General features: G+C 39.7%; 1 protein-coding gene across 1 annotated transcript in view; it reads right to left on the reverse strand.

Moving 5' to 3' along the window:
* Positions 1-24,117, reverse strand: part of LOC121388696 (endonuclease/exonuclease/phosphatase family domain-containing protein 1-like) — a 68,770-nt gene that overhangs the window by 32,175 nt on the left and 12,478 nt on the right. The window contains exon 2 of the mRNA XM_041520152.1: positions 16,416-16,511. The gene's annotated coding sequence lies outside the window, so the exon portion shown is untranslated. The remainder of the gene's footprint in view (positions 1-16,415; positions 16,512-24,117) is intronic.

The following is a 24,117-nucleotide window of genomic DNA, read 5'->3' on the forward strand; positions in this document are numbered from 1 at the left end:
TTAACTTTAATATATGTATGCAGGTCACATGATCACATAGGGAATGAAAGAAAGAAAAAAATGTTTTATTTAATGATGCACTCAACACATTTTATTTACGGTTATATGGCATCAGACATATGGTTAAGGACCACACAGATTTTGAGAGGAAACCAGCTGTTGCCATTACATGGGCTACTCTTCTGATTAGCAGCAAGGGATCTTTTATCTGCGCTTCCCACAGGCAGGATAGCACAAATCATGGCCTTTGTTGAACCAGTTATGGATCACTGGTCGGTGCAAGTGGTTTACACCTACCCATTGAGCCTTGCGGAGCACTCACTCAGGGTTTGGAGTCGGTATCTGGATTAAAAATCCCATGCCTCGACTGGGATCCGAACCCAGTACCTACCAGCCTGTAGACTGATGGCCTGCCACGACGCCACCGAGGCTGCCACAGAGGCTGGTCCCATAGGGAATGAATGAATGAATGAAGGAACGAACGAACGAACGTTTGACACCCCAGCACAAAAATATATCAGCTATTGGTTGTCACACAATGGTAAATATAAAAATTGATGATAAACATAAATACAATTTTTTTAAAAATAAAGTTAAAAAACACCCCACAGTGTAAAGAGCTGTACAAAGATACAAGTATCACAGGTAAACATGTTAAAATTTTAAATAAAATATCTCGTAAAAACTTTCAAGATGAAGTTCATGGTGGAATCAAAATGATTCAATCACATTTTGTTTTTCTCTCCAACTTTCAGAGGGCAAACAGGACGGAGACTTGATTTAAATAATAATAGTAGTCGTCTCGTCTGGGCTAGACACCCCTACCTGAGCCTGTGGCATGACTATGGATTTGGAGTCAAACTCAGATATTTATCTATAAATACATGTTCCCCAAATTCACCATCCATCCACGACTGTTGCAGTGGTCACTATTCAACAAAGCAACAAATTATTGTTAGGGTGAAGTCAGGCTGGTCAAAGCAAAGTTTTGGCTCACTTCGCTCAATCGTGTGAACACTACATGTATGTATGTAAGGTAAAACATCAGTTTGGACTGCTACACACAATAAGATGACCAGAAACACTTTGTATATGCAGACATTCTGAACAATTTTTTTTAATATATAATAATTTTAGTAATTTAAAAAAGGTTCTTTTAGTATGGAACATTTTCCAATTTTTATTTCATTTCGACTTAAATTGTACTTATATCCAATTAAGGTTGAAGCACACTGTCCTGTGCACACACCTCAGCTATCTGGGCTGTCTGTCCAGGACAGTGGGTTAGTTGTTGGTTAGTGAAAGAAGAGGGTGGGAGCTGGTACCGGGCTGTGAACCCTGTAGCTACCAGCCACATGTCCAATGGCTTAACCACGACATTACTGAGGCTGGCCATTTTACAATAATAGCAAACTATAAGGACAACTTCTGAAATGTAATGAGCAGTCACTTATCTCAAACAGTCACATTTCACCACCAAACAACTTTTAATAGGGCTAGCTCTGGAATTGGCCAAATTCATAATTGGCAAATGTTTATTTTAATTTGGCAGAAAAAGTCATGTAATAATTGTTATTTTGTTGGAAAATAACTGGTTTTATATGATAATTCGGCAACATATTTTGCTCACCCAGAGATAGCCCTGTTTATGTTAATTTACTCACATCAACAGTTCACCTACTAACCCTGTTTATGTTAATTTAATCACATTAAGAGTTCACCTACTAGCAGTACTGGCAGACATTTATTACACCCCTATTCACTCAAATATATTAAGCAGCCAGTCATATGTTGGTGTAATAATCTAAATGTTCAAAGAAAATGAATAGCAAAAACATGTTAATGGAAATTGCCCATTTTTCCACTCGTGCTAAATTCAGACACTAAACCAATTATGAAAAAGCAACTGGTAAATTTCCGTGAAGTAGTTAACCTCAGTATTTGTGGTTTATTAAGTGCGTAACAATTACATACATACACAATTGTTTGAAGTTTTACTTTCTCTTGAAATGTGAATGTGTATTTTTGGCAAAGTACAATTTATATAAATAATCAAATTATATGTAAGCCTATTACATGTAAACGTTGTTTCTAATATATTATTTCTATTATTTTGAAGGGTCTTTTTTTTTTTTTTTAACATTCTTGTTGTGCATGGGAAGGAATGTAATGTTTTATTTAATGATGCACTCAACACATTTTATTTACAATTATATGGCAACTGACATATGGTTAACCCGACTACTGCAGGCAAGATATCTCGCCCAACGTCATGTCGGTCAACATACTGTACACTGTATACTGGAGTGGCAAGATATCTCGCCCAACGTCATGTCGGTCAACATACTGTACACTGTATACTGGAGTGGCAAGATATCTCGCCCAACGTCATGTCGGTCAACATACTGTACACTGTATACTGGAGTGGCAAGATATCTCGCCCAACGTCATGTCGGTCAACATACAGTACACTGTATACTGGAGTGGCAAGATATCTCGCCCAACGTCATGTCGGTCAACATACTGTACACTGTATACTGGAGTGGCAAGATATCTCGCCCAACGTCATGTCGGTCAACATACTGTACACTGTATACTGGAGTGGCAAGATATCTCGCCCAACGTCATGTCGGTCAACATACTGTACACTGTATACTGGAGTGGCAAGATATCTCGCCCAACGTCATGTCGGTCAACATACTGTACACTGTATACTGGAGTGGCAAGATATCTCGCCCAACGTCATGTCGGTCAACATACTGTACACTGTATACTGGAGTGGCAAGATATCTCGTCCAACGTCATGTCGGTCAACATACTGTACACTGTATACTGGAGTGGCAAGATATCTCGCCCAACGTCATGTCGGTCAACATACTGTACACTGTATACTGGAGTGGCATGCATGTGTTTAAACCCAGTGCCTAAAAATTAAATTCATCCTAAGTAAAACAATAATTTACCAGGAGATAACAACAATTTTGCTTACTTAGAATTGAATATGTGAACATGTGTTTTCTTTATGTACAAAAAAAACCCCTCCAAAATGCCTCAGCAGATTTAATTCCATCAGTTAAGACTGCAGGAATAATTATAGTTAACATTTTCCATAACAATTATGGAGTTTCGTAACCGATATTCACATCACAAGAACTGTAACAATAATTTTTTAAAATAGACAATACTACCAGTACATGAGTGTCCATTAGATACCATTTATCTCAAGTTTGTTTTAAAATTTACCCAACGATCTTAAGACTCAAGAGAGATGGATAAATAATAAGATAAGATACACATATCAAAACTACCCAGGTTTAAAACAAATTTAAAGGTCTTTTCCAACTAAAACTAATTTATGGTGCTTGCACTTATGTGTCTCAAAGTAATCAGCTTTAGGTTAATGTGTATGTCACAAACTATCTTTCTATTGTGTCTTATTTTATTGGATGGTATGGCCACAGTGACATGGTCATCACCTAGGAGTGGCCAGTTGTATACATGTCTTTAAATCAATAATATTAATACATGTGTGTGTTAGTATGTGTTATCATAAATGTGTTATAAATAACTAATGATGTTCTCACCAACAAATGTGTAAGAAAAATTATAACCGATCATTGGGACACCACCACTGAATACCAACACTATGAAAATAAACCAAAATAACCACTTGGCATCATACCTTTCAACAAAGTAACATGATGCAACATAAAAATCCTCTTTCAAACCGTGTGATACGTCAGATATATCCCAGCACAGATAGGCTATCTGCTATATCCATCAAAGACTCTCGACAAATAAACACATCCACAACAATCGCAAAAGTCATACTGAAGAACAAGTGGGAGGTCATAGACCTTGATAAACTGGTACAACTACATTTATTTGGCATGTATTCCCAGTGTGGTGGCGTATACTCTAACGTATGTGTAGGTTGACTGTGTCATTGATAAATACCTGCTTAACAGTCACACGTCTTGGAATCTGTTTACTCACAACTATGTGTAACAACCGGCTAACCCACACTGTACAATGGGGTGGGAATCAAGGTTGAATGAACCGCTGGTTACTAGAGTGTAACCAATGATTGTTTATGTAGACACATCCAACTGCATTTCAAACAGTATTTACATGTGTAGGTTAGTGTCTGAATACAAATGTCAATTAATTATAATAGAAATGCAATTAGTATTTAGGTTATAGTAGGAATACCGATGTATTTAAATTACAATAAAAATACGTAAACAGTATACAGGTTATGCTAGGAATACAAATTTATGTATTTAAATTAATTACAATAGAATACAAATAAATACTTAGGTTATAGTAGGAATACAAATGTATTTTAATTAAAATAGAAATACGTACAGTATTTAGGTTATAGTTGGAATACAAATGTATCAAAATAATATTAATATATTTCAATTATAGAAGGAATACAAATGTATTTAAATTATAATAGAAATACAAACAGTTAAATTATGCTACACTGTTTAAATTATAGTAGAATCAACAAAATTTAATAATTAATGAACAGATTACATACTGTTTTCCACTACAATTTTAACAGTGTTTGTAATAAAAACACACAAACAAAAAGAACGACCAGGTATGTATTATATCAAGAATTCGATACCTGCATGCATCATAAAACAAAAACTAAAATGATATTTCCCCCTCATCATCAACATGGCGAAAACTATTAATGTAAAAGAAACTAAAATCAAAGAAAAACCTGAAAAACTCATACATGTATCTCTAATACACAAATTAGGTACACAGAGAAGTTCAGCTTTCATGTAATAATAGCTATAATAATGACTTTTCTGTACAGAGGTTGAAAAATCACCATATACAAATTTCACTTTGAAGAGCAGGTTTCACTGCTATATGTTGAATCTGAGATTCTGAGATAAATTTTTTTTAAAAAAACCCCAGTTTGAAGAGCTTTGCGAAAAATACAAATAACAGGTACATTGTAGGTAAATATTCTGGCGACATTCGGTGAAACTAGAATTAAATGTTACACTTCACGGTAACAGTATCAGTGAGTAATGAGACATCTGGGATTGTTGTTCTAAGAACAGTGTTCAGCACAGCAACTCTGCTAAACAAATTTTATTGCTTGTAACATAATACTTAAAGGAGAGGACAATTAAGGCATTTGGCCTGGTATGCATATTCAATGATATATAATGCACATTATTGCTTAATATCACGACGTATAATCGTATAGTTAATTAATAAAACGGTTAAATGTGACAGCTATTATATATAACGGGCGCAGCCATTTTGTACCATCTCAGTGAGTACGCCCTCTGGCGAGCTGGTGGTTACGTAATACTTTCACGTTACGTCAGGAATGAGCCTTAGCACTAGAGAAACACAATCTACCTGGTTTTTGCGGAATGATAAATAGTCATACATTGCAATGTTCTGTAATAATACACATCCCAGTAAGCCAACAGTAAGTATATCCAGCACTATATATATTATTTTTCAATACAAAATAAAATACCATTGTCAAAGTGGCTACACAACAAGTCGAAACAATTAACAATGTTTTGCCCATGCATTAACCTACGTACTGAAATGATACACAGTGTTTTCTTAGTTAATTGGTCTATGCTGTTAGCTGCTTCTACCTGTGATTCCTGATTGGCAGGTGTGTATTTGATTGGTAACCAGACGAGCCAATTAATTGACGCTGTCTAGAAGACACAAAAATACATACCAGTATTGTGGAATATTACCTGTCGCCCCTAAAATTATAATGGACATGGTTTATTACTGTATCTAGTTCTGTAAAACTATTGATTAAGTAGACTTTTCCATCTAAAACCACAAAATTGACCAATTACGTAGTCCCAAAGAAAAGAAAATTATCACTAGGGTATCGTGGGTTGTCGTTTTTACTCCAACGTAGCATATCAATAGGCCTTAATAGTGTACATTTTTCCTTTGGATTATTAAACAGAGAAAAATACTATAACCCCATTTTGTTCCATTAATGCAACTTGAAATATATTTAGTTAAATAGTTTATTATATTATTACGTCATTTATGCTGTTTTACAAGTCAGGTTGATCAAAGAGAAGCGCCTTGTCGAAAATTACTGCTTTTGTTTACACTGTACATACAGGAGATGGTCAGGAGCTGACGTCACTTCGCCCCAAGCTATCCCACCAGACGTCACAAAAACGAAACAAAATGGCTGCCCCCAGTTAGCAGGAATAATCATGGGTTTTTTTATTCACTCTAAAATTACGCGTTTTTCATTTGCTAAAGTGTTAGTATGTGTTGGTGGTCCGGGTATGCATCATTCCAACACATAAGGCTCTTGTTGGAGTTGACCCTACCTTTAAGGTGATGAGAAGCAATAGGGATTAAACAGTTAGGTACACAGGTGCAAACAAACTTAATACAAACCTATCACTGTTTGGCCCAGATTTCGCTGAGGTTTAGAGCAAGGTTAATAAAGGTGTTGTAGCAGTTTTTAATTGTATTATGGATATTAGGTATACATGTCGAAAAGGTGAATGTTAATTAGAAAATTTGTTTCTAATTTTCATTATTATTCATACTTACCTAGTGCTAGCACAACAAATGCTATTCAACCTGAGTCATACCTACACACTGCAGAATTCTCTCCCTTGCCGGATATGCGCAATGCTATTGTTGCACGGGCTACCTGTACCTTCATTCTCGGTTCAAAGTCCACCCACTGAGGGAAAGCCTCATAGGGGTGGGTGGGAGGTATAGTTTGTTGTGCTAGCACTAGGTAAGTATGAATAATAATGAAAATTAGAAAAAAAAATTCTAATAGTCTTATTCAACTTACTGTGCTAGCACAACAAATATGCTATAACGGACGTGCAATGACACCGTTAGAGCACGTGAATTCAACATTAATGGGAGGAGGTAAGAAAATAGAGGACTTACCCGTACCCAAAAAGCTCCTTTGAAGTAATGACATGGAGAAAGGACGAACCACGACATACGGTAACAAGGAGTCAAAAAACTTTTGGGAATAAAAAGGGGCTTCCCAAAAGAAAAACTCATCCCAATGAAAGGGAGGAAAAACATCTCCCCAGGGAGAGGAAACGGTAGACAACACTACAAAAAAAACCCATCCCTCAGAAAAGGGTGGAGTGTTAAACATGTCCGAAGCGTGAATCGATGGAAGTCGGACGGAAAAGAGGTCGACCCCTTTCTGTTGCCCTGTGCACAGACATGACGTGTTGAGCCGCAATGACTGTCTGGATCCTACGCATACTGTCAGGACCAACTGCCATATCCCGGGAATAGAAACGGTCAAAAGTGTGCCGTCCTTTCCAAACCCCTGCATTCATGACCTTTATAATATCTAAAGAGTCATGAAAATTCAGGGAAGCAGAAATGGCTCGGATCTCATGTGGTTTAACAGAGAAATTCCGTAACACATGATCACCCGCCATCTCATATGCTAGCTTGATGGTAGCTGCTATCCATCGAGACAAAGCATTTTTTGTGACATCACCCGGCCTAATGGTATAAGAAATAAACAATCTCTTTTTACCCTGCCGCCGGTTTTTCGTACGCTCCAAATAATACTTCAATGCTCTCACCGGGCAAAGAAGTCTATCCGAGTTATCAGATGACAGTGTACGAGATAAACTGTGAATGACAGTAGGTGGAAACTCTTCCCCCGGAGACTGGTTTTTAGCAACAAAGATAGGGTCGGTACGTAAAGTGACAGACCCGTCCGAATTGTAATCAACCAAGTCATGCAAAAAAGCATGTATCTCACTGATCCGACAAGCTGCCAGTGAAACCAGAAACAGTCTTCCACGTCAAGGCACGAAGATTAGCAAACCTCAACAGCTCATAAGGTGCACCCTTAAGAGCATGCAACACCAGAAAAACATTCCATTTCGGAATAATGGAAGGTCGTTCAACCGTTGATTGTAATGATTTAAGTAAATCATGCAACACCAAGTTCGTAGAAAAGTCACGACATCCACACTGTTTAAGAGTAGTGAAAATCGCAGCTCTGTGACTTTTCACTGTCGTGACTAAGTTTCCTTTCTTGGACCAACGCCAGAAAGTACTCCACTAACTCGTGGCGATAAGGGATCAAAATCCCATGCGTTTGCCCAACGAACCCACATACGCCAGTGACACTGATAAACCGACTCGGTAGATTTACGCTTTGCTGAAGAGACGAGATTCTTGTCGAAAAACCTCTGCGTCGCAAGGAAGCCCTGATAACCTCCATGCGTGAAGCCGGAAGACCTCCGGCTTCGGATGCCACACTGTCTGACTCAGTCGCTGGCTGAGTAGATCGGACAACACTGGTAACCGGAACGGGACTGCCACTAACAGTGACAGGAGCTGTGGAAACCAGGGCTGCGCCACCCACAGAGGAGCTATCAACGTCACGTGACAAGCTTCCTGGACCACTTTGGTCAACACCTTGCCGAGTAAGACAGGAGGAGGGAAGGCATAAAAATCCAGTCCCGTCCAATCCATACTTAACGCGTCGTACTCCAATGCCAATGTGTCCGGTACCAGGGACACGAACACCGGCAATTGGTTGTTCACAATTCGCAATTGGACTGCCCCACACCCGAAGAACCGCTGCGACCACCCCTTTGTTCAACATCCACTCCGTCTGAACAGGGGTATGTCGACTGAGGGCATCTACTAACACATTCACCGATGAAGGAATGTGTTTCGCCCACAGAGTGGTCCCTAGTTGGTCGCAGAATTCCAAAATCGCAAGAGCTTTGCGACCCAAAGTCTCCGATTTGGTTCCACCCCAACGATTGAGATATGCCACTACTGACGTATTGTCGCATCTCAATAGAATTCGACGGTGTCGAAGAACACACCGGAAATGAAGACAGGCACGATGCACTGCCTCCATCTCCAAACAGTTGATATGAAGTTTCCTCTCGGAGAGATTCCATACCCCTGAAATGTGTTGATCCAACAGATGCGCCCTGTACCCGTGCAGCGACGCATCCGTGAACAGGATCAGATCCGGAGCAGGGGGGTGCAACGGAACCGATCGTGTCCCAATTGTGACCGTCCCACAGTGGGGACAAATGCCACTGGAATGGTCGTTTGGATCGTCTGAACCGCACGATCAATGAGGCCAGAGATTCAAGGTGGCCCAACACCACATGGAGAGATCGTACCGTAGTACTTTGCTCCCCCATCAAACGTCGCGCCGACGTTTGGAAATTGTGGATACGCGCATCGGTGGGACGAACCGACGCTACCACAAGATCGAAGACTACTCCGAGATATGTGAAAATCTAAGCCGGCGTTAACTCCGATTTCACCCAATTGGGAATAAAACCCAATTGGAGGATCGTGTCCAAAACCAACCCGACATTGGTCTGACACTCCTGTTGCGACAAAGCTGGGATCAACCAATCGTCCAGATAGGTATGCATTCGAACCCCTAACAAATGAACATGACCTACCACCGCTTTTACCACACGTGTAAAAGCATGGGGACTCGTCACCAAACCGAACGGAAGCACACGAAACTCGTACGCTTTCCCCGTCGACAGGAAGCGCAGAAACTTCCAAAACGCCTTGTGCACAGGGACATGGAGGTATGCGTCTTTCAGATCGATCGATGCAGCCCACTCCCCAATTTGGAGCAGGTTCCGGACCGAATGAACAATTTCCATTTTCATGGAAGGAACATCGACGTAGACGTTCAGTGGCTTCAAATTTAGGATTGGTCTCCATTCTCCATTTTTCTTCTGGGCGAAGAAAAGATGAGAATAAAATCCCGGAGTGTCCAGACTGACTCTCTGGATGGCCCCTTTGTCGAGAAACTCGGCAATCATACTCTCCACTAAAACGTGCCGATCCGCGGACGGTAACGGCAGCATTCTCGGAGTGGAAGTAAGAGGGGGGGCTCGAAGAAAAGGGTATTTTGTAACCGTGTCGAACGACCGACAGAACCCAGGGGTCGAGACCAGGCAGCTTGCACCAATTTCGAAGGAAATGGCGGAGCCTGCCCCCCACGGGTATGGTTGCTAACGGCTAAAGGAAAGCAACTGCCGATCATTCACGTACCCTCACCCCAACCGCTTACCACCCGTAGGCGCAACGCCTTTGGTGGACTGAGAACGGAACGCAGTATGACGTTTGCGTCCTCGCTTAGTGGAAGACGGGTTGTTACCTGGTTGCCTCCTAGTGTCAGGAACCCTAGGGATCTGAGCCGACTGTAAAAAAGCAGCCTTTTTCACAGGAGGCGGCTTGAACCCCGAAAATGTGGACCGACGTTTACCAGAGGTTGAGGGTCGAGTGTTCGGGACTGGTCACGACAAATCCTTATCTAGGACAATATTAAAATCGGGACCGAAAAGTAAATTTTCCCGTACCGAACGTGTACGAAAAAACGTCTTCGCAACGTTTGACGCACTCAAACCCACCAGGTAATGGTCACGCCGTAACAAAAGACTGTTCGCAAACAATCGGCCAGATAACTGAGCGATATGCTTAGAGGCTTTTGACGCAGCCTCCAAACAGCCTTTCGCCATCGCGGGAAGGCTCTTGACAGCCTTATCCAAGCCAAATAGGAACGTACCTAAATGGTTATTAACCTGGAACATCGACTTAGCCCGATTCCAGATCCGCGATTGGCAATGACACATGCGGCGATGGGGAACAAGCGGCTCGGACACTAGCGGGAACGACCGCCGGATGGTCGTGAAAATCTGCCCCCAACGTCTCATAGGAGTCGGCACGAAAAATGCGCGCTCCCGTTAAGATTTTCCCCGTAGGCAGTGCCGTTGGGTACTCATCAACACCCACTCCCAGGATACGATCACTGCCAGTGATCAACACATCAATGTCACAAAGTGAACTGTGCGCCTCCTGTGCAAGTGGTAAACCCGACTCCTCACGAGGAGTGACCAAATTCAAAGAACGGTTCCCGAAGGAGACCCCCTTGAATGTAGGCTGGGCCTCAACCTGAGGTATAGCGTCCCCGCATACCTGTCGGACCTGGTCCCTGACAAAAGCCAGAACCGCCGGATAACGCACTCCTCCTCTACCTCCGAACCGAAGTGAGAGAGAGCTGGGTCAGCGACAGAATCTGGTCCAACCAACACTTCCCTCTGAAGCCAGGTCACTGTCCACTGGATCCCGAAGATCTACATGGACTCCTCCCCCTAATCGAGACGCCCCTGGGGCAGCGTCTCCCGAGACGGAAACAATAGGAACTGAATGACAATCCCTAACTGCATCGTCAAACTGCTGTCGAGACGCAGTTTCTGCTGGTTTTGGCGGGAAAACCAGGGAAGGAGGAATGGAAGCCGCACCCGACGGTCCCGTCTGCGAAAGCAATGATCCCAACTGAGGCGAAGCGTTCAAAAATTCCACAAAACTCCGAAACAACGTTTCCTGAAAGCCTAACGGTCGTTCCTGCGCCAAGTGCGGAACGGTCGGAGTTTGCGGCCACAGAGTACCCCCAGCCGAGGGGTATCTGCGCGAACCTCGTCCTCTATCGAGTAAAGTCGAAGAGGTAGGGACCAAAGACGGTGCAAACTGAGGAGATGTCCGTTGCTACCGAAGTCACCGGACCCTTGGGGTAAACATATGCAAACGGAGGACCCAAACGGGATGAGTCCTCCACCCAACAGTAAACATTGGTCGGGATGCCATCAGAGACGGATCCCGGCATCGGAACAACTGGCTCAGTTCAAAGCAAACTGGCAGAACTCTCCTCGGGCCTTGAGAATGCTGAGGTGCCGAAGCGACTATCGGCAATTGAAGGCAAAGTCGGGGCCACCTGCTCTGCGGACGAAGCAGTGGACATATGCACAACGGAGTGCATGTGCTCGGTAACCGATGAAGTCGTCAAAACCGGTGCCGCGACGACTCCACCCTGCCCCCCCTTCTGTTTGTAAAGGTAACCACAACGACGATGGCGACGCCCACGACAAAGCCACACAAACAGAAGAAGGCGCCGTCACTAACGAAGACGGCTCACGTACCACGGTCACAATAGGAGTCCGGGGGGGCGCTCCCGAAGTATCTGTAACTGTACTCGCAACACAGACCGATGAAGAAACACCCTTGTGTTTCCCCCCTTTCCCGACACTTTTCGAAGTGTCTACAGACTTATGGGACCTACCCACTAAGTCCGACTTGCCGACTAGTGCCGAAGCAGACGACAAGATTTTGCTGGTACCCGAAACCTGAGTCTGCGAACCGAACCGAACCGAACCCATTGGTCAGGAGACCACGTGGCGCAGATCTCACACTGAGAACAAGACCGACAGTCCGGACACAACACGTGTGTGTCTTTACGTCGTAAAGGAAATGGACAACCATCTCGCGCACAAACTTTCCGTGCGCTAGCTGTCAACGAACTCGCGTCAGACATGGTAAATTCAACACAGAATTCCCAACTACCAACCGTATGTCAAGTTCAACCGAAAAACAAACACAAAATTACAAGTAAAGAAAAGTTTTTGTTAAAGCTTAACAGGTGTTAACAGGTGGACTGCAGAATTGAGAAAGAAGTTATAGGTAGCCCGTGCAAGGATAGCATTGCGCATATTCGGCAAGGGAGAGAATTCTGCAGTGTGTAGGTATGACTCAGGTTGAATAGCATATTTGTTGTGCTAGCACAGTAAGTTGAATAACACTATTAACATGTGTTAATTAACGACAAATTTGTTAATTAGCTACTGAATAAACGCTGGTCATACCAAACATAGTGCTCTTGTAAATAGTTTACCGTGGTGATTAAACAATTTACCTTCAGTTCTGAATGTTTATTATGACAAACTAGTACTGAAGGTGAAATCGCATAAATCTATATCTGAATACTCACTGCCATTGTAACTGTTTTTAACATATGTAAATGTGACTGTATACTCATCAGGTTAATCTGGGGCCTGTAATAATTAAACCGTGCTCCTACAATGTACACTGAATAAACTTTTTTTTCAAACTTGGGATATGTTAAGTCAAAATGGCAAATTCAATAATTAATCTAAACTTATTAAAACTGAATGTTGTACTTCGAAATTCTGCCAGTCAGCCCTCTACAATGATACCATTTATTTTTGTTTGACAACTAAAACATTCCATACGGTCTGTTATTAACGATATAGTTTCTTCTCTGATCAAACTTGTCAGTGTTCATTTTACAAAATAGTAATTTAATTTTTTCACAACATTTAAAATACTATATCAATAACCTTTATAACAGTATGCTCATTGGAACCAAGGTGTTGATAGGTTATGTCAGCGTTAGCCATATTTGTAGCAGGTCACTGTAATTAACTTTTTCTGTCTGATGTTCCATCTTTATATATATATACAAACTATAAGCAGGATTTCATTAATAGCCGGCCCCGGGCGATTTTTCGCCGGCTGTTGGATCAATTGTCGCCAGATATCGAACTTCCAATAAACAATGCTTCGTCGACTTTTTGTTGATTAATGGCCGCCTATAATTTGATTTTCACCTATTTTTATTTTTTATGACATCACTGATAAGCACATTTGTTTTACATGAGGATCTAATCGGCTAGACATGTATACATATAGCTGGCCATAACAGGATTATGTATAATTAATGTTATGGCCCTGGTATTAATTTCCTTCGCAGGAATAATTTATAACAGTTTTAAGTTAGTTATCCAGATCTTGTAAAGTATGCTATCTGATTTTTCTTTTGTTTCATACAGGGTATTTTTCAGATTTCAATAAGTCTTTCTTTGAGAAAGATGTTTTCAATCTTTAATTGTTCTCTGTTAAATAAAAACAGCAGTCTGATTCAGAGAAATCAGAAATTGCCCAGTTACAAACCATGCCTTCGCCTAAGCCTAGTACATAGTCTACCATGACAGCATCGGTTAATTAAGTAAGAGCATTTCTGGAAGACTGTCTACCTTACTTCGACTGGCTAAGATACGACAGTCAGAATGACCTGCATTTTTTGTGCCACCCCCACCAAAAACTCTTTTGTGGCAGAACAGATTTTGCTACAGGCTGTAGTAGTTAACAGAAAAGCTTAACAAAGCATGCCAATAGCAAATCCCATTGCCAGTATTAATTGTGACGTATGATAAGATCACATGGGATCGCTATTGAGGGTGTTGAATATGCAGCAGGCCAAAGAATGCAAAATGCACTTAAAACTAATAATAAAATTCAATACAACATATATAACAAAGAAATGGCATTTACTAAATTTAAGCAACTTCTGCAACTGCAACCCCTGCAATGGCCCACAACAATTGGCAATCCTGTGACGTTTTTTCGTGGAGTTTTTCATTCTCCACGGCACTTTTTTGCTGTGGACTATATTAAGACTTTTTTTTTGCTGTTGAAATTTTCTTAATTGCAGGGGTTGCAACTGCAAAAAAAATATAAAAAATTGGTACCAACATATCCTAGGCATAAGCCAACGACGTTGTGTGTGCCCGGTTTATTGGCATTATTGCAGATTGTTCCAAAAATGAGATGGCAGGGCATGTTGCTAACAGTTGATATAGTAATGTTTGACCTTGCCACCGACTGTCCCATTTAAGGGACTGAAGCGGTCATTGTTAGGAATGTTAAAAATGGCCAGCCCATCAATAAACTGACAGCCCTTGCTACACTTAAGCATGCACACGCTGATGGCATTATTGATGCCGATCACAACATTTGCGTTGATTGGCCATAAACTGTATTTAATGGATCTGTCCACATGTATAACACACAACAGACAATAATAATTATATTATACAGATACCAATAACGAATGTGTACAGAGTGTTTGCATGGCTCCTAAATTTGTGATTTGGTGCATAAGAAAAAGTAGGCAACATATGGCTCCTAGACAAAAAAAAATGAACAGAGGGCTGTTGCCATGGTAAAAAAATTTAAATGAAGTCCATTAATACTTCTAATATTATTAAATTGAAATGCAATTTGTTTTATCTTGATGCAGAGTTAATTAATCAACAAGGAGTTTATAGTTATAGTTATTGATATTGATATGTTTTCAACAGTTAACACGTGATTTTGACAATCTGCAGAAAAACTTGGCAAATGTTTTAACTGGGTCATCTTATCAGATAACATACCTGTACATTTAATCTGTGTTACTCATCTAGTGAGCCCTCAGGATTTTACTAAAAACAGCTGTCTGCAAACCTTCATGTACTAATGATCCTGAATACCTTGTAACTTTGCACACAAAATCTCCAAAACCCTGTGTACAAATGTTTAATAACAAATGAAAAGTTTTCAAGAATATTTTAACGACACCTGGTATATCAAAGGCTGTGGTATGTACTTTATAGGCCTGCTATATAAATAGAAATAGGGTCCTACTAAAAAAAATATATGGCCTGCTAAAAATTAAACACTAGGTAAAGGAAAGATCATGTGTGGAAAATTAGATATATGTTAGAGCATTATGGAAGGAAGGAAGGAAATGTTTTATTTTACGATGCAAGCACATTTTATTTACGGTTATATGGAAAGGAAATGTTTTATTTAACAACGCACTGAATTTTATTTATGGTTATATGGCGTTAGACATGGTTAAGGACATTACAGATACAGAGAGGAAACCTGCTGTTGCCACTTCATGGGCTACTCTTTTCGATTAGCAGCAAGTGATCTTTTATATGCACAATCCCACAGACAGGACAGCACATACCATGGCATTTGATATACCAGTCGTAGTGCACTGGCTGGAACAAGAAATGGCCTAATTTTAACACCACCACTAGAGCACATTGGATGTCAAACATTTGATAATTCTGACAAGTGTTACATGTAGATCTAGGAAACAACCTACATAGTAGCAGGGGATTTTTTATATGCACCATCCCACAGACAGGATAGCACACACCACAGCCTTTGTTCCACTAGTTGTGCAGCACATCAAGCGAGCACTTTACCATTGGGCTACATCCTGCCCAAGAGAGCATTATGAAATTAAATTTCAATAATATATTTTGATTTAGATAGCCCGTTTATAAACTGCGAAAAATTTTAAATGATTTTTTTTATTACTTTAAAATAATTTATGAGCGCTTTTCAAAGTCCAATTATTAATATTTTGGCCATAATTATCTAAACTGATCCAGTAATAATTTGTCCTGAGTGAGGCCCCTGGCTATCCAGAGAAACGGGACAGACATGCTCGAAACCTACATGGTATGTGAGCATGTTAAAATTATCCGCTCAATAATAGAATCACAAGTTAAATGAGATAACTATACAGTTTACATGTACGTCTTTTGAAAAATAAACTACAAATTGTTTTTGTAGTTTTAACAGGTGAATTTTCATTTTACCTGCTAGGTGTAAAAACAAAAATGGGAATGCTTTCTTTTCCCTAGCCACTATTTTGAGCCCTGTCTAATGATTTAACTTTGATCATCACTTACCTCAAATCAGCTCTGTAACCTCCCATTATCCATTTGACCATGCAGACTGTTGAAGAACCACTGATTTGCTCAGCTCAGGACAGAATGTTTGGAGACCTTAAATTAAAAACACACATACATGTACACAACCCTTGCAATTCACAAAATTGCCCCAAGTAAACTTGCGGTAAAAGTTTGTTTTGTTTTATTTTTTCAAATGAAATACACAATGCCTCAGCATTAGTTTGTCAAATGCCCATAACTAGTAATGGATAATTTTACAATAATACTGAGTTTAAGAAAGTTTTAAATGTTTATTGTCATTACCGGTAAGTTGGTCTTTCTTTCTTCTTTATTTTAAATTAAGAATTACCCCCCCCCCCCCCCCCACCAAAAAAAAACCCCACAGAGGTCATATTACAGACTTGCAAGGGCTGTGCACATGTACTGAAATGGCCAAATATTTCAAAAGAAAATAGCAAAAAATTAAAATATTTTTATTAGTACTTGAAACCGACATGTATATGCCCATGAATGGATTGAAAATGATAATTACCAAATGGTATATTATTAGTGTTTATTGTGCATGTGATAAACAAATTTAGATTTAAATAGAGAATAGATTAGATGCCATCTTACGAGACATTTTTAAAACTTAATCTAACGAGACAAAGCATAACTTTTGTAGTGGAGTATGCTTGCCTACAGAAACAACTTCTAACTTGATTACATATTTGGTTTGTTTTCTTTAACACCACTAGAGCACATTCATTAATGAATAATCAGCTAGTGGATATCAAACATTTGATAATTTTGACAGTCTTAGAGAGAAAACCCGCTACATATTTCCATTAGTAGCAAGGGATCTTTTATTTGAGTCATTCCAAAGACAGGATAGCACATACCACAACCTCTGATATACCAGTTGTGGTGCATGGGCTGGAACGAGAGATGGTGGTTACATGTAGTAAAATAGTTAAATTTATATTTGGACTCGACATAGGGACTTTCAGTACTTGATTTAGGCAGTACTGCTAAATTCACTACACATGAACACTGAATGCAGTGGTACCGGGGTTGGGGGTGGGGAGGCATAATTTAACTTAATTTAATAAATAGGGAAATTTATAAACTATGGGCTGATATTCAAGATGTATATGTAATTGGTAAAGCACACACGTGGCCATGGGAAATTATTTTGAATGAAAAAAAATTTAATATTGGGAAAGAAAAAAAAAATTGGTTCCTTTGGATACATGTATATTAAATTACTTAAATTTTTCTGCAGTGGATGGACTTGTTTGGTAATTGCATGGACCAGTCAGCAAAAAGACATTAATGCATTTTTCAAACTTTTTAAAAAAGAACACTACAACAAGGCATTATATTCATATAATATCACTGACATAAGTTATGTAGGTATGTCGCTATGTAGGCAGGTGTGCGTGTATATATTTACCATATTTATTAACTATAGTTACTATATTTATTTATTTATTTATTTATTACTATGTATTTTCATGTAATTATTTTTCAGATACAAATAACTAGATGGATCAGTCAGAAGATTCTATAATTTACAGTACAAACCCAAATAAGATCTTTACCAACTAAAGTATCTAGCTCAGTATGAGCTATACAAGACCACTTTTTGACACGTGGACATTGCCAAGTTTACAATGTCCAGGAATAGTCACAATATTACAATTAGGCAAAAAAAAAAAAAAGTGGTTTCCGGTCGACCGACCGTCCCTAGTTTTACCCCCCCCAACCCTAAATTTTTTTCTCTCTTAGGACAACATCACCAAACAAGAGTATTTCCTTCCTTGCACATTGTTTACGTACTATTATACAATATATTTTGCACATGTAATTCCCTTCCGAAAAACATGTAATTCCCTTCCAAAAAACATCGAGAAATTATGGAAAAGCTTTTGTAATAGAGTTCCTTCCCCTGATTAGCTACCACCGAACAGCTTGGTCAGTCACGGAAGTAACCGAATGTACGAACATAGCCTTGGTACAGGTTATTTCGATTAAATATAATCGTATCAATTTTCAGCTTAATTCTTGTCTTCACTTAAATCAACAGGTCTTATTATTAATGCATCTCAAATTTTTGCTTAAAGTATTTAAATTAAGAACAACGAAATTAATACAAATGTCCCATTAATTTAAGGAAATATACAAACAGTGCATACCAATACTACTACTACTACTACTACTACAACAATGATGATAATAATAATTTATTATTATTTATTATTATTATGATAGTATTCTATTTTTAAAACAAAAACAAAATACAAAAAAACCCTACCTACCTACCCTAATTTTTGGGGGATGCAATCGGAAACACACCTATTTTTTTTGTTGCCTTATTGTACAAGGATCAGACACTGACAGTGGAGGAAAACGCAGTAAATCATATTACCGTGGTTGCTGAAATTCATGGTCAGACAACTACAGTTCAAACTGATGGAAAAACTAACAAAAAGATCCAGAAACTTTGTTACATAATTGATTACCGAGTTAAGACTAAATAAAAATATTAATATTCTTTATACGGGTTGTCTCCTTTGAAGCAGAATGGTCACGTGTGTAAATTTCTCTGCAAAAAAAAAATCTCCAATTTTCTCCCATAACTGTGCGATGTGAACCACACACATCCGTGTTACCGCAACAGTCTACAAGTGGAACAAAGGCATCATCAAAACAGATGAAAAGTCAAAGGGGGGGGCGGGCAAAAGAACTTTGCTGATGATTCTGATTTTCAACCTCCAACTAAAAAACTAATGTTTCCCCCAAAATACATACCAACTGGGAAAGAAAAGGAAAGTGAAGAAAACATAAGCTCAAAGAAAACTTTCAAGATAATTTTTTCAACAGAAACCCTGTATCACTTGTTTTGAACATTATAGTTTGCAAATGATTCAATAGTTGATCAAACTCTTTATGATATTTCGTCAAGATTCTGAAAATACAATAGGAATGCCAAACTGCGAATGATGTTGTAATAGGACGTCTTATGACTGAAGAAACAACTTTTGTCTGCGCCATGCAGTGTAAAAGAAAATATGCATTTCATCACTGATAATACCCACAATGTGTAAAGAAACATCACTCATCAAATGGCAATGTATTTCAATGAAAAAGAAAATGTTTTCTCTCCCTCGGATGGTTAGAGGGAAATGCGTTCCATTAGAAACGCCGCCGGAAACTGGCATGGTTTTGATAAAAAAAAAAAAAAGTTAAAGTGGAATCCATAATACCAATGCAGAATATCTTGGATATAATCTATCCAATGGAAATGGATGTAGCTAAAAATAATATAGCTTTATGGGAGTACACTGGAAAGTTTCCAGATTACAATCCATTACATAGCAATACACGGCTAACCAATCACGAATGTGCACCACCGCCGTTTTAGAACAAGTGGCCAAAAAAGTTAAATCCAAAAAACCCAGCGACATTTTCGATGCCATGGGACTAGACAAGTCAACTGATGCACCGCATGATAAAATCTTGAAACAAAATTGTCCACAGGGGCTGCACAGAAACATGTGGCTGATGAAATGCAAATTGTTAAATCGACTTTATACAAATGACGAGTATGTCCGGTTAGCGATAGGTTCCGACAATAAGGTGCCACCAAGTAATTTTATACACTGACGAACAGCTCGCGGACATAAAAACATGTTGTCAGGGCTCAATGCAGAAGTTTTATTCCACTCTCTGCTAGCTAGTGAATGACATTCACATCCCTCTCGCCAGAGTTTTACCTAATATATAAATTTTATAAAATGTATGGCAATGCCCCCAGTATTAGACCACTTAAAGAAAGATCGATTCAAATTTAGTTTTTTCATCATACTATTCTGTACTTGCCAATTGGCTACTACTTTTTAACAAATAAGTGCCTGTAAACAAAAGTTATCCGCAAATGTGAGTGTTTTATTCGTCTTTTAGAGCCCTGGTTGTATAGTAAACTTTGTTAAGTGTCATCGGAACAGACCGTACCGGATTTCCGAAATGCCAGGGATTTAAAAGTTCCGACTATCTGAAATCACTGTTCCTACTTACCGACAAGCACAATCAGTCAAGTGAATCTGCTCCTGTTAATGCGGTTAATATGATTATATTGTCTGAGCGCATTTAAGTAGCACATCTTTTGATCTTAGAATTTGATTAAACTGACACAGAGTTAATTTAATTAACTATATACGAGATGGGACATTTTCGTCGTCGCCGAAGCTATTTGACCAGCTTTACACATTCCATGCAGAGTCCCAGGGTTACATGTTCCCATTGGTGTTCTGTCTGCTGCCCAACAGGACGGAAGCGACTTACGTTCGCACTTTGGAATTCATACAGGAAAGAGCTAATCTACTTGGCCTGAACTTTGCTCCTGGAACCTTTCAGCTGGACTTTGAGAGATCCTCCCACAATGCAGTTCGGACAGTTCTTCCAGCTGCCCATCTCCGTGGATGCTTCTTCCACTATACCCAGTGTATCTGGCGACGCACGCAGAAGGTTCACCTGGCAGTGGATTACGAAGATGCAGAAGTGAAGAAAGTGATCCGTTGAGCTGCTGCTCTTCCACTTGTACCACTGGATAAAGTTGAAGATGTCTAGGTGGATACCATTGCTGACAGTCCACAGGGTCCGAAGATCAACCAAGTCATGGACTGTCACCACTACCTGGATCGAAGGACTCTGGCCTATGTACATGTGGAACCACTTCGGCAATGAGGGACATCGCACGAACAATCATCTGGAGGGATGGCATCACAAGTTGAACAAAGTAAAGTAAAGTTTGTTTTATTTAACGACGCCACTAGAGCACATTGATTTTTTTTATCTTATCGGCTATTGGACGTCAAACATATGGTCATTCTGACACTGTTTTAGAGGAAACCCGCTGTCGCCACTACATGGGCTACTTTTTCGGATTAGCAGCAAGGGATCTTTTATTTGCGCTTCCCACAAGCAGGATAGCACAAACCATGGCCTCTGTTGAATCAGTTATGGATCACTGGTTGGTGCAAGTGGTTTACACCTACCCATTGAGCCTTGCGGAGCACTCACTCAGGGTTTGGATTCTGTATCTGGATTAAAAATCCCATGTATCTGGATTAAAAATCCCATGCCTCGACTGGGATCCGAACCCAGTACCTACCAGCCTGTATACCGATGGCCTAACCACAACACCACCGAGGCCAGTTACAAGTTGAACAAGCTGGCACAGAAGAGTCACCCAAACATATTCGAGGTGGTCCAACTTCTCAAGAGGTGAAGCAGCTGGATGGTCACTGGAGAGCTCCGGCTCACAAGAAGAAGTACAGGAACATCGACACCCGGCTACGATCACTGAAGGACCAGCTGATGAACAACGCGCTCACGGACATGGAGTACACCGACCACGTGGCAGAGCTGTTGCATCTCAACTAAGTGACAAGACAACTGTGACTTAAACAAGTGACATTTAATTAAAAGCCCCATGGCATTTACAGAGTGCTGACCAAATAATCATGCTTATGATGCTTATGATTTTGATATTATATCACCATGTAGCTGAAATACTGAGTGCAACATGTACTTTAACACACTTAAATTATAAGCCCCCAGAATAAATGAGTATGGTATAACACAGTATTCTTGTTCTTGCTTAGTGTTTGCTTTGCGAAAGCTGTCGACCCGGTTTCCCGAAAGTACTAATGTACCGAATGTTCGAAATAAACCAATCTCACCAGTACCGGTTTATCGAAACTACATTTCTATATTTGTTCTTTAGTTTCGGATAACCGGTCCATAACCATTACCGATGTTAGGTCCCGTATTCCTTCACTACAATCACTTTCAAACTACATACAATTATTTATAAGAACCGTGTTTCGCAGAAAGAAATGTTGACCACACGCCATTTGAAATGACTGATGTTAAATATTGTACAGTTAGGGGAGCAGTTCACCAAAAGATATCTTCGATAAACTGTGTGAAATAGAATAATCGTTGGAATGTCTCGGAGTTGAAGCAGTATATTTCATAGAGATTAGCAGACGGGGAAACTGAGAAATCGCCTGGGCTAAGCAGAGAAATTCTATCAACAGACACCTCAAGAAGAAGTTTGGAAAACGTGTGATTGGTCTGAACACAAAGATGGGATTCATTTCAACAAGAAAGGAACCCAGAAAGTACTTTTTTAAATTACGGAGAGTGTTTGCAGGTTTCTGATTTACACGAGTGACTTGAAATTACATATCAGTTTGTTTTTAACAGTAGTCATATTTTAAATATCAGAATGTGTTTTGTTGCATTTTTCTTAGTGTCTAACTGGAAAAAGGAAGGAAGGAAATGTTTTATTTAACGACGCACTCACATTTTATTTACGGTTATATGACATCAGACATATGGTTAAGGACCACACAGATATTGAGAGGAAACCTGCTGTTGCGACTTCATGGGCTACTCTTTTCGATTAGTACCGGCCTCGGTGGCGTCGTGGCAGGCCATCAGTCTACAGGCTGGTAGGTACTGGGTTCGGATCCCAGTCGAGGCATGGGATTTTTAATCCAGATACCGACTCCAAACCCCGAGTGAGTGCTCCGCAAGGCTCAATGGGTAGGTGTAAACAACTAGCACCGACCAGTGATCCATAACTGGTTCAACAAAGGTCATGGTTTGTGCTATCCTGCCTGTGGGAAGCGCAAATAAAAGATCCCTTGCTGCCAATCGGAAGAGTAGCCCATGCAGTGGCGACAGCGGGTTTCCTCTCAAAATATGTGTGGTCCTTAACCATATGTCTGACGCCATATAACCGTAAATAAAATGTGTTGAGTGCGTCGTTAAATAAACGAGTTCTTTCTTTCTTTCTTTCTTTTCGATTAGCAGCAAGGGATCTTTTATTAAAACTTTTATATGCACCATGCCAGACAGGATAGTACATACCACGGCCTTTGTTACACCAGTTTAAAATAGGGGGGAATTTAAGGGGGGATTTGAAGGCAGGTGCCGTCCTGTGTACCCATGCACACGTTTTTATACAGTGTCAACACAAACGCATTGAGTATTATATAAAAAAAAATATTTATTCCCTTTACTGTCAATGTGTTTTCCACCATATCTAAGTATATAAAATACTAGACCGCCCTGTGTAGGAACATCCTGTACTGAGCCGTCATCACTATATATTTTTTAATACTCACACATTATATATATATACACATATATATTTTATCGAGTATTATCCACAATTATGACAATATACATATAGCATGAACCAACAGGAACGATAACTGACGGCATGATTTGTCTCATTTAATGGGTACAAACTCTATCTGAAAGCTCTTTTCTGATTGGCTATGTTTCCCGTGTCAGAACCTATGAGAAAAGTTAATACATTAATTTGCTAGAACATTCTATTTTCACTTAATTATGCACGAATTTGCCTAAAAATAATTGTGTGAAAAGTTTGCTTCAGGTAAAAATGTAGTTAGGAGAGGTGTTCTACATCATGGTTTGGTAATATGAACAACCATCCATACCTTTATTAGTGTAAATCAGAAAAAATACAGAAAATGGACATAAAATTGTTGATTTTGGAAGTTTAACAACCCAATGTCACTATTTCCGAGCGCTCACGGAAATCAACGGCAATTTCCGATCGAAATCCAAGATGGCGGCGCCCATCTCCGATCAGTGTTTACAAACTTTTAAACATGTA

The sequence above is a fragment of the Gigantopelta aegis genome, chromosome 14 (genome assembly GCF_016097555.1).
Source record: "Gigantopelta aegis isolate Gae_Host chromosome 14, Gae_host_genome, whole genome shotgun sequence".
Taxonomy (NCBI): Eukaryota; Metazoa; Mollusca; class Gastropoda; order Neomphalida; family Peltospiridae; genus Gigantopelta; species Gigantopelta aegis.